Source organism: Hypanus sabinus, chromosome 2 (genome assembly GCF_030144855.1).
Source record: "Hypanus sabinus isolate sHypSab1 chromosome 2, sHypSab1.hap1, whole genome shotgun sequence".
Taxonomy (NCBI): domain Eukaryota; kingdom Metazoa; phylum Chordata; class Chondrichthyes; order Myliobatiformes; family Dasyatidae; genus Hypanus; species Hypanus sabinus.
This window is the reverse complement of record NC_082707.1, coordinates 2,595,723-2,611,760: the sequence shown is the minus strand read 5'-3', so window position 1 is coordinate 2,611,760 and position 16,038 is coordinate 2,595,723. Positions and strand designations below refer to the sequence as shown.

General features: G+C 45.6%; 1 protein-coding gene across 4 annotated transcripts in view; it reads right to left on the bottom strand.

Moving 5' to 3' along the window:
* lpp (LIM domain containing preferred translocation partner in lipoma) overlaps positions 1-16,038 on the bottom strand; it is a 565,002-nt gene that overhangs the window by 365,878 nt on the left and 183,086 nt on the right. The gene's annotated exons all lie outside the window — the stretch shown is intronic.

The following is a 16,038-nucleotide window of genomic DNA, read 5'->3' as shown; positions in this document are numbered from 1 at the left end:
ATTACCACTGAAAGAGCCACTTGGACCCATTTCCCACAGAAAAGAAAACTCTGGGAGCTACAAAACCCGTTTGACATTTAAAATGAAATAACACTGCATACAACGTTTTTTTTGCCTTTTTGCTATGTATAAACAAACTATAATGTGTTGCATTTATGAAATTGATGAACTCCTGCAGAGAAAACGAAATTACATTTCTGCATGCAACAAAAACATTTTGAACTCCGAAAAAAAGACGTTGGGTTGAAGGTTACTCCATAGTCAGTCTACCTTCGATCGAAAAATTAAAAGAAATCGCGCACTGGCGGGTGTCAGGGATTGGCAGTGGTGACGTAAATTAATAGCGATAAAAAACACGTTGTGGCAGTGTGCTACATGCAGCACTAAGATAACGACACTGCAGTCAAAGATAACTTTATTCGAACTAAACAGCCTTGCTTTAAAGCCTCCCTCAACCCACCCCCCCGTGGGCGCGGATGCTCCAAAAGACATGTACTCACAAACCCCCGTAGGCTATCTCCCTTAGCCGGAACGGTGGATAATTGTGAGCCGGTTCGGATGTACCAGGAAATGGGGTCGCCTTGACGTTTTATTTAGATTGTACAAGATCACCATAAGCTTCAAATTTCCAATTACATTTCAAAAACTAACAAACCACGGGGAGCCGCAGCAGAGAGATGAAAGGACTGCATGCGGCTCCGGAGCCGCGGGTTGCTGACCCCTGCCCTAGAGGGATGAGATAGGCAGGTGAGGAGAAGTAAGTGGCCAGAGTGTGGATTGAAGAAGCAGGAAGGGGCAGAGGAAGAAATTAGCAGAAGATGAAATCCAAGTTTACAACGTTTATAAAAGATTTTGGCTGCATTTTACAGCAGACACTGTCGACTGGCAAGATGATGCCAGAGAATGGAAATTGTACAATTTGCCTCAATCCAGCTTCAGCATATTCAAAGATGAAAGTAAATTTACTATCAAATTGCAAATATATTACCATATTCATATCTGTCCTAGCTTGCAAAGCCAGCTCCAGTGGACTAGGCAGATGAGATCTACAGTGAGATCCAGCAACCTGGAAGATGATTCCATGGAGAGCGAAGGGCAAGGCAAGGCACAGGAGACATCATGTCATCTACGGAAGTCCCCAGTTTGTGACACTGGCTCGTACCACTGGACCTGGACTTCTGAGGTGGAGAAAGTGTAACTGTCCAGTGCAAGGGGAGAGAGAAAGGGAGCGGGAGGTAGAGAGAGAGAGATCAAGAGGGACAGACAGTGAGAGAGGCAGACATACAGAAAGAAAGAGAGAAACAGGAAAACAGTGAATGAGGGAGAGAAAAGGGAGGGGAGGGGTACCAGGAGGGAGAGAGGGAGGGGGAGGGGAAGGGGAGAGCAAGGGGGGGGAGACAGAGGGGGGTGGGGGAGGGGGACCGGGAGGGAGATGGCGAGGAGGAGGGAGAGTGAGAGGGAGCAAGGGGGGCAGGGCGAGAGAGAGAGGGGGAAGCAGAGATAGATGGTACACCAGATGTAACAGCAAGAGGGACAGAGTGACAGAAAAAAAGGAGAGATATAGATATAGAGTGAGCAAAAGGTTATCAGATGCCTTAGTGTGGGCTGAAAGGTGGAATAATCCTGAGGAATTGTAGAGACTGAGAGATGTCTCGGTCAAAAGGAAGGAGTCTTCTGGCACCTCAAAAGAGATGTTGGAATCATCGCTGGGCATGGATGAGATCCCGGCTAGCTAGAGGACTGCTAACTGTAGACTGTAGACTTCACTCGGGAAGTGTACAATTCATGTACAATTGGAATGAATGGGATTAATTAAAGATAGCATGGTATTGCTGGGGAAGGTCCGGCCTGGAGAATGTGAGTGAATTTTTTGAAGTAACAATGCATCGAAACAGAATTAGGCCATTCAGCCCATCGAGTCTGCTCTGCCATTCCATCGTGGCTTATACCAGATCCCACTCAACCCCATTCTCATCCCTCATTCCCGTAATCGTTGACAAACCTATCGACCTTCATATTAAATGCACTCAATGACTCGGCCGCCACAGCTGTCTGTGGCCATGAATTCCAGATTCACCACCCTCCGGATAAAGAAATTCCTCATATCCATTCTAAATGGACATCCCTTGATTCTGAGGCTGTGCCCTCTGGTCCTAAGCTGCCCCTCTACAGGAAACATCCTCTCCACATCCACTCTATCTTGGCCTTTCAATATTGAATGGGTTTCAATAGTGAATGGAATAACCCTCCCTTCATTCTGCTGATCTCCAGCCAGCACAGTCCCAGAGCCATGAAACACTCCATATACATTAAGCCTTTCATTCCTGGGATTATTTTTGTGATTGATAATTAGTTCAGGGATGGTGTTCATTGTATATATTTACATTTTGGATTTGATTATTGTTTGCAAATGAAATGAAAATGAACTGTGTTGATGTGTTAATAGTACGGATCGTTGCTTTAGGCTACACGATGACATTAATCTGTTGGTCTGATGGCAGATAAGAGTACGATGTGATGTACTTTGGGATTATTAATAATGCAGGGTATTGACACGAGCTCAATGGACGGCGATGGTTCAGGTGTGGGTCAATGGAACAATCCAGAATAACGGTTTGGAACATATTAGATGGGCCGAAGGGCTCTCTGACTCTATGTATTGACAATGAATGTTGAGGCAAAAGCAGTAACTTGGGTGGTTTCACACGGAGAGCAGATTTACAGTTACACTCCCGTGCTAATGATCACATCAGGTTTTGTGCATGCACAGGAAGAGCTCAGCACCGCTCCTTCCCCTTACCACTCTGTTTACTGGAAATTCTCCCCTCTTGCTCACTTTCATTCACCCTGAAAAGCAGAAAGCTCCGGAAGAGTCGTGTGTGGTGTTTTCAGGAAGAGAGCTTGTTGTTGCTTTTATTTCCTGAACTGAGTTACTAACCGTGACCACGGGTTATTTTTACTCTTGGGGAAAACCTTCAGGAAGTATCACTCAATGCAACTCTTCAAAGAACAGAGAGTGGAATCCATTCGTTAGCCCAGCCTGACCTTGATCCAGTACATCCATCAGAAACCGTCAGCTCCAGAACAGTGTGTTCATGTGGAATATTGTGAGCAGCTTGGGAGCCCTTATCTAGGAAAAGACACGCTGGCATTGGAGACAGTCCGCAGGAGGGTCGTGAGAATGATCCCACGAATAAAAGGGTTAACACTATGTGGAGCATATAAGGCTTTGGGCCCATATTTGATTGAGCTTAGAAGAATGAGGGGGTGATTTCATTGAAATCAATTGAATTTTGAAAGGCAGAGATAAAGTGGACATGGAGAGGATGTTTCCTATAGTGGGGGAGTCTAGGACCGGAGGACACAGATAGAGTGGATGTGGAGAGGATGTTTCCTATAGTGGGGGAGTCTAGGACCGGAGGACACAGATAGAGTGGATGTGGAGAGGATGTTTCCTATAGTGGGGGAGTCTAGGACCGGAGGACACAGATAGAGAAGATGTGGAGAGGATGTTTCCTATAGTGGGAAGTCGAGGACCAGAGGGCACAGATAGAGAAGATGTGGAGAGGATGTTTCCTATAGTGGGAAGTCGAGGACCAGAGGACACAGATAGAGAAGATGTGGAGAGGATGTTTCCTATAGTGGGAAGTCGAGGACCAGAGGACACAGATAGAGAAGATGTGGAAAGGATGTTTCCTATAATGGGGGAGTCTAGGACCAGAGGACACAGATAGAGTGGGTGTGGAGAGGATGTTTCCTATAGTGGGAAGTCGAGGACCAGAGGGCACAGATAGAGAAGATGTGGAGAGGATGTTTCCTATAGTGGGGGAGTCTAGGACCAGAGGACACAGATAGAGTGGGTGTGGAGAGGATGTTTCCTATAGTGGGAAGTCGAGGACCAGAGGGCACAGATAGAGAAGATGTGGAGAGGATGTTTCCTATAGTGGGAAGTCGAGGACCAGAGGGCACAGAGAGAGTGGATGTGGAGAGGATGTTTCCTATAGTGGGGGAGTCTAGGACCAGAGGACACAGATAGAGTGGGTGTGGAGAGGATGTTTCCTATAGTGGGAAGTCGAAGACCAGAGGACACAGATAGCGTGGGTGTGGAGAGGATGTTTCCTATAGTGGGAAGTCGAGGACCAGAGGGCACAGAGAGAGTGGGTGTGGAGAGGATGTTTCCTATAGTGGGGGAGTCTAGGACCAGAGGACACAGATAGAGTGGGTGTGGAGAGGATGTTTCCTATAGTGGGGAGTCTAGGACCAGAGGACACAGATAGAGAAGATGTGGAGAGGATGTTTCCTATAGTGGGAAGTCGAGGACCAGAGGGCACAGAGAGAGTGGATGTGGAGAGGATGTTTCCTATAGTGGGGGAGTCTAGGACCAGAGGACACAGATAGAGTGGGTGTGGAGAGGATGTTTCCTATAGTGGGAAGTCGAGGACCAGAGGGCACAGATAGAGAAGATGTGGAGAGGATGTTTCCTATAGTGGGAAGTCGAGGACCAGAGGGCACAGCCTCAGAGCAGAGGGACGGCCATTGAGAACAGAGATGAGGAGGAATTTCTTTGGCCAGAGGGTGGTAAACCTGTGGTATTCGTTGTCAGGCCCAGTTATTGGGTCTGCTGTCATTCAGTCCAGTCACTGAGTAAAAGAGCTTTGACATCAGGAGTTTAGAGAGGAGGGGATTTCGCTCAGATCCACTGCCCGAGTAGAGAATCCAGCAGCAGGTCACTACAGTGAAAAAGAGCTTTGACCAGTGACCACTCAGTGTTTGGGATTGATTAACAAAAGTAAATTCAAGAAAGGTGGGGCAAGTGCAGTGGCCATTGATTGAGTGGATGGGGTTAGAGTGGTCGTCTTGAGGGTTCAGCTCTTCAACAATTCAGGCAAGAGCTGCTTCTGTCAGTTAAAGTGAAGGAAAGAAGAGCTCAGGGTCGTTTTTCTTTCATCCCCTCTTTACGTCTGCTCAGCCAGGATAGTAGAGATACCAATCAAGATAGTTGAATGTGGGAAGACAGAGAGACCTCCAGTGTCCCTGATGACTACAACGGCATGGTGCATCCAGCTGCAGCTTCTATCAATCCGTGTTAAGGAGTTGGAGCTGGAACTGTTTGAACTTCAGATTATTCAGGAGGCTGAGCGGGTGATAGAGAGGACAGGTAGAGAGGTAGTTACACCCAAAGTGCAGGACACACAAGACTGGGTGACTGTCAGGAAGGAGAAAGGGGTTAAGGAACCATTGCAGTGTACCCCTGTGGCCATCCTGCTCAACAACACTGTGGATACTGTTGGGGGGGGTTGAACTAACAGTTAGTGGTTGTGTCTCTGGCACTGAGTCTGGCTGCATGACTCAGAAGGGGATAGAGGAGAAGAGGCAGTGTTTAAAAACCCACAGAAGTCAACAAGAAAATGTCTTTAGAAGGTAAAGATGGAATACAAAAGTAAGCCAGCCAGTAATATTAAAGTGAATACCAGAAGTTTCTTCAGATACAGAAAGTGTAAAAGGGGCGAGAGGGGATATCAAACCGTAGGAAAAAATTGCTGGAGAGGTAGGAATGGAGGACAAGGAAATGGCGGGTGAACTGAATAAGTATTTTGCATCAGTCTTCATCATGGAAGACACTAACAGTATGGTAGATGTTCCAGGTTTCAGGGTCGTGAGGGTGCCGTTACTAGGGAGAAGGTTCTTGGGAAACTGAAAGGTCTGAAGGTTGATAAGACATAGGAGCAGCATCAGACCATTCATTGCAATTCATTATGCATTGCAATGTACGGCTGTCACAAATCAAGAAATTTCACGTGTCAGTGATTTTAAACCTGATTCTGACCTGATAGAGACATCTTCACAGGGGATCGAAAGCTTCACTGAGCAGGGAAAGTTCCTGCAAGTGTGGGAAAATGTGAAATTGTCCATTGTGGCAGAAAAATGTCAACAGAGGAACTTCATTGAAATGTTGGAAGACTGCGAGGTTGAGGTGTAGGGGTATTTGAATGTCCTATTCTACGGTTTACAAACATCAGCATGGGGGTGCAACAAGCAAGCAGGAGAGTTATAGACATGTTATTGTTTCTTGCAAGGGAAATGAAGACAAAAGTAGGGAAGTTACACTTCTGTTCCACACTGTTTTGGTAAAACCACACCGAGTACCGTGTACAGTGTTGGTCTCCTTGTTTAGGGAAGCTGGTTAATGCACGGATGCTGTTCAGAGAAGTTTACAAGTTTGAACTCTGCAGTCAATGGGTTAAACTATGAGGACAGATTGCACTGGCTCAGTTTGTGCCAAGGAACATCGAACAGAACAGCAAAGGACCAGGCCCTTCGGTGCGGAATGCCGTGCGGAACCAAGCAGTTAGTATCAAATGGTTAAGTAAACTAATCACTTCTGCCTACACAATGTCCTTCTGGTTTCCTCACATTCATGTGCCTATCTAAACAACTCTTAAAAGTTTCTAATTTTTACCTCTACCACCTCCCCCAGGCAGCACATTCCAGGCACCCACCACTCTCAGCTTAAAAAACATGCCTCTCACATCTCCTTTCAAATTACTCCCTCTCACCTTAAATGTATGTCCTCTGGGACATCTAGATATTTCAACACTGAGAGATCGATACTGTCTGTCTCACCATCTTTGCCTCTCATAATCTTAAAAACCTCTATCAGAGCTCCCCTAGCCTCTGCCATTCCAAGGTTTGTCCAACCTCTCATTAAAGCACATAGCTTCTAATCTGGGCCAAGTCTGTCCAACCTCTCAGGAGATTACAAGGGTGAGAGGGAATGACTGAGATAAAAGATGTTGAGCAATCTCAGATGTGAAAATCTGAGCAACACAGACAAAATGCTGGAGGAACTCAGCAGGTCAGGAATCACTTCATCAGGAAGGACAATGCTCATCAGAATTCAGCCGGAAACACAGACTCTTTATTTATTTCCATATATGCTGTCTGATTTGCTGAGTTCCTCCAGCCCTTTGTGTGTGTAGCTCTGGATTTCCAGCATCTACAGAAAGTCTTGAGTTTAGAACATAGAAACATAGAATACCTACAGCACAATGCAGGTTCTTCGGCCCACAAAGCTGTGTCGAACATGTCCTTACCTTAGAAATTACCTAGGGTTACCCATAGCCCTCTATACGGAGGAATTTAAGGTGGGGAGTTATATGGGAGGCAGGGTTTGAGAGTCAGCACAACATTGTGGGCCGAAGGGCCTGTAATGTGCTGTACTATTCTATGTTCTATGTATATCTCCTTTGCACCCTTTCTATGGTTTCCACATCCTGTAGTGAGGCAACCAGAACTGAGCACAGTACTCCAAGTGGGGTCTGACCAGGGTCCTATAAAGTTGTAACCTTTCCTTTCAGCTCCTAAATTCAATTCCACAATTGATGAAGGTCAATACACCGTATACCTTCTTAACCAGAGTCAACCTGCGCAGCTGCTTTGAGTATCCTATGGACTCACACCCCAAGATCCCTCTGATCCTCCACACTGCCAAAAGTCTTACCATTAATACTATATTCTGCCAACATATTTGACCTACCAAAATGAACCACCTCACACTTATCTGGGTTAAATTCCATCTGCCACTTCTCAGCCCAGTTTTGCATTCTATCAGTGTCCCATTGTAACCTCCGACAGCCCTCCACACTATCCACAACACCCCCGACCTTTGTGTCATCAGCAAACTTACTAACCCATCCCTCCACATCCAGATAATTTATAAAAATCACAAGGAGATTTTGACTAACAGTTTATGACTAACTGCTTCTTGGCAAATCTCAACGTGAGTTCAGTGAGGCCCTCTCTCACTGCTCCCCCTCTGTGATCTCTGCTGCTTTGACCACATGCTCACCCAGACTCACTATTCCTTCTTCTCCAGCCCTTTATCTTTTCCACCTCACCTCACCTCCCAGCTTCTTACTTCGTCTCCCCTCCCCACCTATCACCTTTTACCTTGTCCTCCCCTCCTCCCATTTTCTTATTCTGGCATCTTCCCCTTCCTTTCCAACCCCGATAAAGGATCTCAGCCTGAAATGTCAACTGATTATTCATTTTCATAGATGCTGCATGACCTGCTGAGGTCCTCCATAATTCCTTTTTGTGTGTTTCTCTGGATTTCCAGCATCTGCAGAAGCTCTTGTGTCTGATTGTGGGAGAGTATATATCAAGGGGTCTTGATTTAAAAATAAGATTTTTGCTATTCTAAGGCAGAGATGCAGCAAATATATTCTCATGTGATGGTGAATCTTTGCAATTCTCTGCCTCAAAAGGAGGTGGAAAAAGAGGGATTGTCTCTCTTTGGAGCAAAGGATGATGAGAGCAGACTTGATAGAGGTATACAAGATGAGAAGAGGTATAGACAGAGTGGACTGGCTGAGACTTTTTCACAGGGTAGTAGATGGCCAATACAAAAGGCATAATTTTAAGGTGATTGGAGGAAAGTATAGTAGGGATGTCAGAGGCAGGTGTTTTACACAGAGAGGTGGGTGCATGGAATGTCCCACCAGGGGTGGTGCCAGAGGCAGATGGATTAGGGACATTTAAGAGATTCTTAGTTGGGCACACAAATGAAATAAAAATGCAGGGCTACATGGGAGAGAAGGGCTAAATTCATCTTAGAGTAGGTTAAAAGGTTTGTCAAAGGGCCTGGACTGCGCTGTATTGTTCTACGTAAATATTTTTCAGGTAGAGATAGGCAGTTTTTTGAAAAGTAGTGGGTTATCTACAGGGTAATGGAGATGAGGACACAGTCAGACAAACTACCTTATTAAATGACGAAATGGGCTTATGGAAGTGTCTTTCTAATTTGTGATGATCAGCTTCCTGTGAAGCCCCAGGATCACCACATCTACGCTGACCATAATGGACAGATCTGCCTGCCCACGGCCCATACCCATCACTGTGAGGTGCCATGTAGCATGACACTATTACAGCCTGGAGTGTCAGCGGTCGGGGTTCAGCTCTGGCTCCTCCATAAGAAGGTTTGTACATTCATTGTACGTATGTGTGGGTTTCCTCCCGCAGTCCAAAGACGTACTGCTGGGTAGATTGTACACTGTCCTGTGATTAAGGTAAGGGTTAAATCGGTGAGTTGCTGGGTGATGTGACTTGAAGGGACAGAAGGGCCTGTTCCACGCGGTATCTCTAAATAAATCTATAAAACATGACTTGACAACTTCTACACTCGTTGCTCATCGATGTAACTCTAGCCTAATCACAGAACCATTTACGATGACCAATTAACCTACTAACCGATATGACTGTGGGACGAAATCAGAGCACCTGGAGAAAACCCAGGCATTCTACGGAGAAGAGGTACAGCGACTCCTAACAGAGGACGCCAGAATCAAACCTGGAACTCCACCAGCCTGAGGTGTAATTGTGTCGCTACCTTGGAGCCTGTGGCTGATTTGAGAAGTGTTGAGGGTTTTGTGAACTGATTGGTCCATTGATGTGGAGCTCATATCAGGTAGTTCTCCATCCAAGTGTTTCCACTATCCACGACTGCTAGGCAACCAGGCTGTGCTGGGTCGCAGGTTTGTCAGTGACATCCTGAGACAGCCAACAACCAACACATTTCATGGGACTAAAACTAGGGATGGTTCTAGAATCCTCACCTTAGTGTCTATGGAAGATGAGCCAGGGTGAGGTCTGAGATGGGAAGCAAGAGCAGGAGGGCAACAGGTTAGAGAGAATGAAAGATGAGACAGTGCAGTGGGAGGAAAGAACAAGGTAGATTAAAACATAAGGGTTGAGTCAGTGAAGAGGAAGGCAAATACAATGCTAGCATTCATTTCGAGAGGATGAGAATACTAAAGCACGGATGTAAAGCTGAAGCTTTATAAAGCATTGGTCAAACCACACGGAGTTTTGTGAGCAGTGTGGACCCCTTAACTAATAAAGATGTGCTGGATTTGGAAAGGATCTAGAGGATGTTCATGAGAATGTTCCCAGGAATGAAAGGGTTAATATATGAGAAGCTTTTGATGTGTCTGGGTCTGTATCCGATGGATTTTAGAGAAACGAGGAGGGATCTCATTATGACCTCTCGAATTTTGAAAGGCTAAGTTATAGGATGTTTCCTATTGTGGGGAAGTCTAGGAGCAGATGGCACAGCCCTCAAAATAGAGGGACGTCCATTTATGACAGAGATGAGGAGGAATTTTTTTCAACTGAGGGTGGTAAAACTGTGGAATTCATTGCCATAGACAGCTGTGGATGCCAAGTTATGGGGTAGACGTAAAGCTGAGGCTGATAGGGCCGTAGATGTAAAGCTGAGGCTGGTAGGGTCGTAGATGTAAAGCTGAGGCTGGTAGGGTCGTAGATGTAAAGCTGAGGCTGGTAGGGTCGTAGATGTAAAGCTGAGGCTGGTAGGGTCGTAGATGTAAAGCTGAGGCTGGTAGGGTCGTAGATGTAAAGCTGAGGCTGGTAGGGTTGTAGATGTAAAGCTGAGGTTAATTAGTGAAAGTTAATGGGGATGAGGCAGAAAAATGGGGTTGAGAGGAATGGCGATGGAACGGCGGATAAGCCATGATGGACTGAACGGATGAATTATCCTCCGATACGACAGTAGTGCATCGTCCCTCCTCCTTCCTCTGCCTCAATAATCCCCAGTCAGCAAGGCCCCCAACATAAGAACATCTGCGGCTGTGGAACAGACGACACCAGGCCTGGTTTTACCTCGCTTGCTTTGCTAGGAATATTAGGAAGTGCTGACAGCTTCGGCAGTGACAGCACATCGGACATCAGGGGCGTGTGAGCGCCGTGGTTTCCAGCCGCCAGGCTCGTCTACAGACACCCTTCCAGGGCGAGTTTTCTGTGTGACCCCGCTGCTCAAGTGGGTGTGATGCCATATTGCCTATTGATGAGCAGGCAAAGAGTGGCAAAACCTCACTGGAGACCGCCATTGGCAGCGGGATCCAGACTCACAGGACATGGCGGGGGACGCTCTGCCCCAATCGGCAACGCTACACGTGGAAATTCGTCCTGGCTAAAGTGGCTGGACATCTACTCGGTGCAGGTTGCCTGTGTGCCCAAGGACTGCTGATGAGCTTAAGAACTGCCGGCTTGTGGATGTCAAGGACTTTGGGTCGTTACCCCTCTCCCCCAGTAAGTTCCCCACAACGACCCTGTCAAGCGCATGCGAATTTACTCTAAATCCCACCAATCCCACCTTCTCCACTACAGTCACAAAACATGGGGTCAAGGACCATATTTCTACAACTGGCCCGGCAGTCCATGCCCTCGTGCGCATCTGGACCCAAAAAAGCCCAGGAAAACCGCGAAGGCTGAGTTTGTCAGCATGGAAGACTTAGCACAGTTCGCTGGTCGAATAGCCCCAGAGCTTCGCCTCTCCACACCATCCCGGTCCGATGGTGGTTGACGCCCATGTGGGGATAACCAGTGCGTTTTCAAGACACCCCCTCCCCCATATCGTTGCCAGCTCTTACAATTCCAAGACTTTTCGGCATGTTTAGCAGATAATTATTTTTTCTCTCCAAACTCGATCAATTAGGGGCTACCATCAGGTGCTGGTGTGTGCAGAGGACATTTCCAAAACAGCTGTGATAATCTCAAATATACCTGAAAAATACAGGAGAGTTTCCAATGGTAAATGGACTCTGTCTTAAAAGACTTGGATTTTCTTTTTGTTCACCTGGATAATATACCTGTCGCCAGTAGATTCAAATTAGAAAACATATCTCAGCTCTGTACGCTTTTCATGCGCTTAAAGCCAACACCGGTTTATTATTAATCCCGATAAATTCCAGGTTGGGTTGTCGACAATGGACTTTCTCGGCCATCGAATCTCCACAGAAGGTGAAAAATCCCTCCCATCAAAAGCAGCCGCTATTATGGATTCCCTCCCCGCCCCGCACTACTGAAAAACTACAGGAGTTTTCTGTCACGGTTAATTCCGAGAGCTGCTGAAATTATGCTCCTCCTGTCTAGTGCCCCTCATCAAGTACTAGACTGGTCAGTGGACACGACCAGGGCATTTGATACCAAATAAGCTCTTTCTAACGCAACCCTACTGACGCACCCATCGCCACTACTACTGACACTTCAGACTGTGCCGTGGGTGCTGTGCACGAGCAGCTGGTCGGAGGCGTGTGGCACCCACTGGCTTTCTTCCGTCGCCAGCTCCGTCTCCCCAATAGGAAGTACAGCACGCTTGATCGTGTCCTTCTCAGCCTCTATCTGCCTGTCAGTCTTTTTCATTTTCTTATAGAGGGTCACCATTTCACAGCATTCGTTGACCACAAATCCCTCGTGCATGCAACGGCCAAAATATCAGACCCTTGGCCTGCATGGCAGCAATGTTTCCTGGTCCTGATATCCATGTTCACAAGAGATATACAACATATCAATGGGAAAAATACTGCCCTGGCCGATTGCTTCTCATGGCCAGTGGTTGAAGTCTTACACATAGGGTTAACTATGCCGGCATGGCAGTCAACCAACTTAAATAAGCAAAGAGATAGGTCTGGTCTGCAGGTTGAGAGCCTAAATTGGAGAAAGGGTAATTTTGATGGTTTCAGTAATGTTCTGGCAAGTGCGATTGGGACAGGCTGTTTTCTGGCAAAAGTGTACTTGGAAAGTGGGAAGCATTCAAAAGTGAAAATTTGAAATTACAAAGCTTGTATGTGCCCGTCAGAATAAAAGGTAAAGATAACAAGAGTAGGGAAACTTGGTTTTCTGGAGGTATTGAAGCCCTGGTTAAGAGAAAAAAAGATGTTTAGCAGGTAGGAACAAATGAGGTGCTTATGGAGTCTACGAAATGCAAGAGAACACTTAAAGAAAGCAGGAGAACTAAAAGAAGGCATAAAGTTATTCTAGCAGACAAGGTGAAGGAGAATCTTAAGGGATTCTAAAAGTATGTTAAAAGTAAAAGGATTGCAAGAGACAAAATTGGTCCTCTGGAAGATCAGAGCAGTAAACCCTGTGTGAAACCAAAACAGATGGGACAGATCTCGAATGAATTCTTTCCATTGGGAGACAGATACAGAGTCAATAGAAATGAGGCAAAGCAGCATCAACTTCATGTACCCTGTACCAATCACAGAGGAGGAGGTGTTTGCTACCCTGAGGCAAATCAAAGTGGATAAATCCCCAGTTCCTGAGGAGGCATTCCCCTGGATTGTAGAGGAAGCCATTGCAGAAATTGCCAGGGCCCTAGCAGAGATATTTCAAACATCCTTAGCGACAGGAGGTACCAGAGGATGGAAGATATCCAATGTTATTCCACTGTGCAAAAAGGCTCTAAACAGAAACCAGGAAATTATAGGCCAGTGAGTCTGACATCAGTTGAGGGAAAGTTACTGGAAGGTATTCTAAGGGACCGGATGTACAAGTATTTCGCCAGACATGGACTGATTAAAAATTGACAGCATAGTTTTGTGCGTGGCTGGTCATATCTAACCAATCTTATAGAGGTTTTCAAGGTAGTTAACAGGAAGGTGAATGAAGGTGAAGCAGTGGATGTTGTCTACATGGACTTTAGTACACCATTTGACAAGGTCCCACATGAGATGCTGGTCAAGAAGGTTCAGTTGCTCAGCATTCAGGATGAGATAGTAAATTTGATTAGACACTGGCTTTGTGCGAAAAGTCACAGGGTTGTAGTAGAGGATTGCCTCCCTGACTGGAGGTCTGTCACTCGAGGAATACTGCAGGGATCGGTGCTGGGTCTGTTGTTGTTTGTCATCTATATAAACGATCTGGATGATAATGTGATTAACTGGATCAGCAAATTTACAGGTGACACCAAGATTGTGAGCCTAGTGGACAACGAGGAAGGCTATCAGAGCTTGGATCAGCTGGAAAAATGGGCTGAAAAATGGCAGACAGAATTTAATGAAGACAAATGTGAGGTTTTGCACTTCAGTTGAACATCTAGAGTAGGTCTTACACAGTGAATTATAGTACACTAAGGACCACAAGACCATAAGACAAAGGTGCAGAATTAGGCCATTTGGCCCATTGACTCTGCTCTACCATTCAATCATGGTCGATCTTTCTTTTGCCCTTCTCAGCCATGCTTCCCAGCCTTCTTCCTGTAACCTTCAATGTGATTTCCATCGAGAACCTATCAAGCTCTGCCTTAAATACACCCAATGACCTGGCCTCCACAGCTGCCTGTGGTAATAAATTCCATTAGTTCACCACCCTCTGGCTAAAGAAATTTCCCTGCATCTCTTTTTTAAATGGATGTCCCATAATCCTGAGGCTGTGCCCTCTTGTCCTAGACTTCCTCACCATGGGAAACATCCTTTCCACATCTACTCTGTCTCAGCCTTTCAACATTCAAAAGGATTCAATGAGATCTCCTTTCATCCTTCTAAATTCTAGTGAGTACAGACCCAGGGCCATCAAACATTCCTTGTATGATAACCCTTTCATTCCTGTAATCATCCTTGTGAACTTCCTCTGGACTCTTTCCAATGCCAGCACATCTTTTTGAAGATGAGGGGTCCAAAACTGTTCACAATGCTCAAGGTGAGGCCCAACCAATGCCTCATAAAGTCTCAGCATCACATCCCTGCTCTTGTATTCTAGACCCTTGAAATGAATGCTAACATAGCATTTGCCTTCCTCACCACTGACTCAGCCTGCAAGTTAATCTTCAGGGTGTTCTGCACAAGGATCCCAAGTCTCTTTGCATCTCAGATTTTTGGATTTTCTCCGTTTAGAAAATAGTCCACACATTTATTTTGACTACCAAGTGCATGACCGTGCATTTTCCAACATTGTACTTCATTTGCCACTTTCTTGTTCTTCTGCATTGTATCTGTTTCCTCAACACTATCTGCCTCTCCACCAATCTTTTTAACATCTGCAAACTTGGCAATAAAGCCATCTATTCCATCATCTAAATCATTGATATACAGCATCAAAAAGGAAGCAGTCTCAACACTGACCCCTGTGGAACACCACTAGTCACTGGCAGCCAACCAGACAAGGATCCTTTTATTCTACTTGCTGTCTCCTACCGATCAGCCAATGCTTTAACCATCTTAGTAACTTTCCTGTAGTACCATGGGCTCTTAACTCGGTAAGCAGCCTCATGTGTGTCACCCTGTCAAAGGCCTTCTGAAAGTCCAAATATACAACATCCACTGCATCCCCTTTATCTATCCTACTTGTAATTTCTTCAAAAAATTCCAACAAGTTAGTCAGGGAAGATTTTCCCTTCAGAAACCATGCTGACTTTGTCCTGTGTCTCCAAGTATTCCATAACAATTGACTCCAACATTTCCCAACAATTGAAATCAGGCTAACTGGTCTAGAATTTCCTTTCTTAAGGAGTGGAGTTACATTTGCAATTTTCCAGTCCTCTAGCATCATGTCAGTGTCCAACAATTTTTGAAAGATCATTTCTAATGCCTCCACAATCTCTAATGCTAACTCCTTCAGAACCCCAGGGTGCAGCTGCTCTGGGTCCTGGTGACGTCTACCCTTAGTCGTTCAGCTTTTTGAGCATCTTCTCCCTTGTAATAGAAACTGCACTCACTTCTCTTCCCTCACACCCTTCAACATCTGGCATACTGTTAGTGTTTTCCACAGTGAAGATGGATGCAAAATACTCATTTAGTTCATCTGCCATGGGGAGTCTGAGGAGTGTGGTAGAACAAAGGGGTAAAATTCCATAATACATTGAAAGTGGCGTCACAGGTAGATAGGGTTGGAAAGAAAGCTTTCGGCATATTGGCCCTCATAAATCAATGTATTGAATACAGCGGTTTGGATGTTCTGTTGAAGCTGTAGAAGACATTGGTGAGGCCTAATTTGGAGTGTTGTTTGCGGTTTTGGTCACCTACCTACTGAAAAGAGGTAAACAAGGTTGAAAGAGTACAGAGAAAATTTACAAGGATGTTTCTGGATCTGGAGGACTTCATTTATAAGGAAAGATTGAATTGGTTAGGACTGTATTCTTTAGAATGTACAAATGTTTGTAGAAAATTGAGAATAGATTTGGTGGAAGTGTACAAAATTATGAGGGGTAGAGTAAATACAGGCAGGCTTTTTCCACTGAGGTTG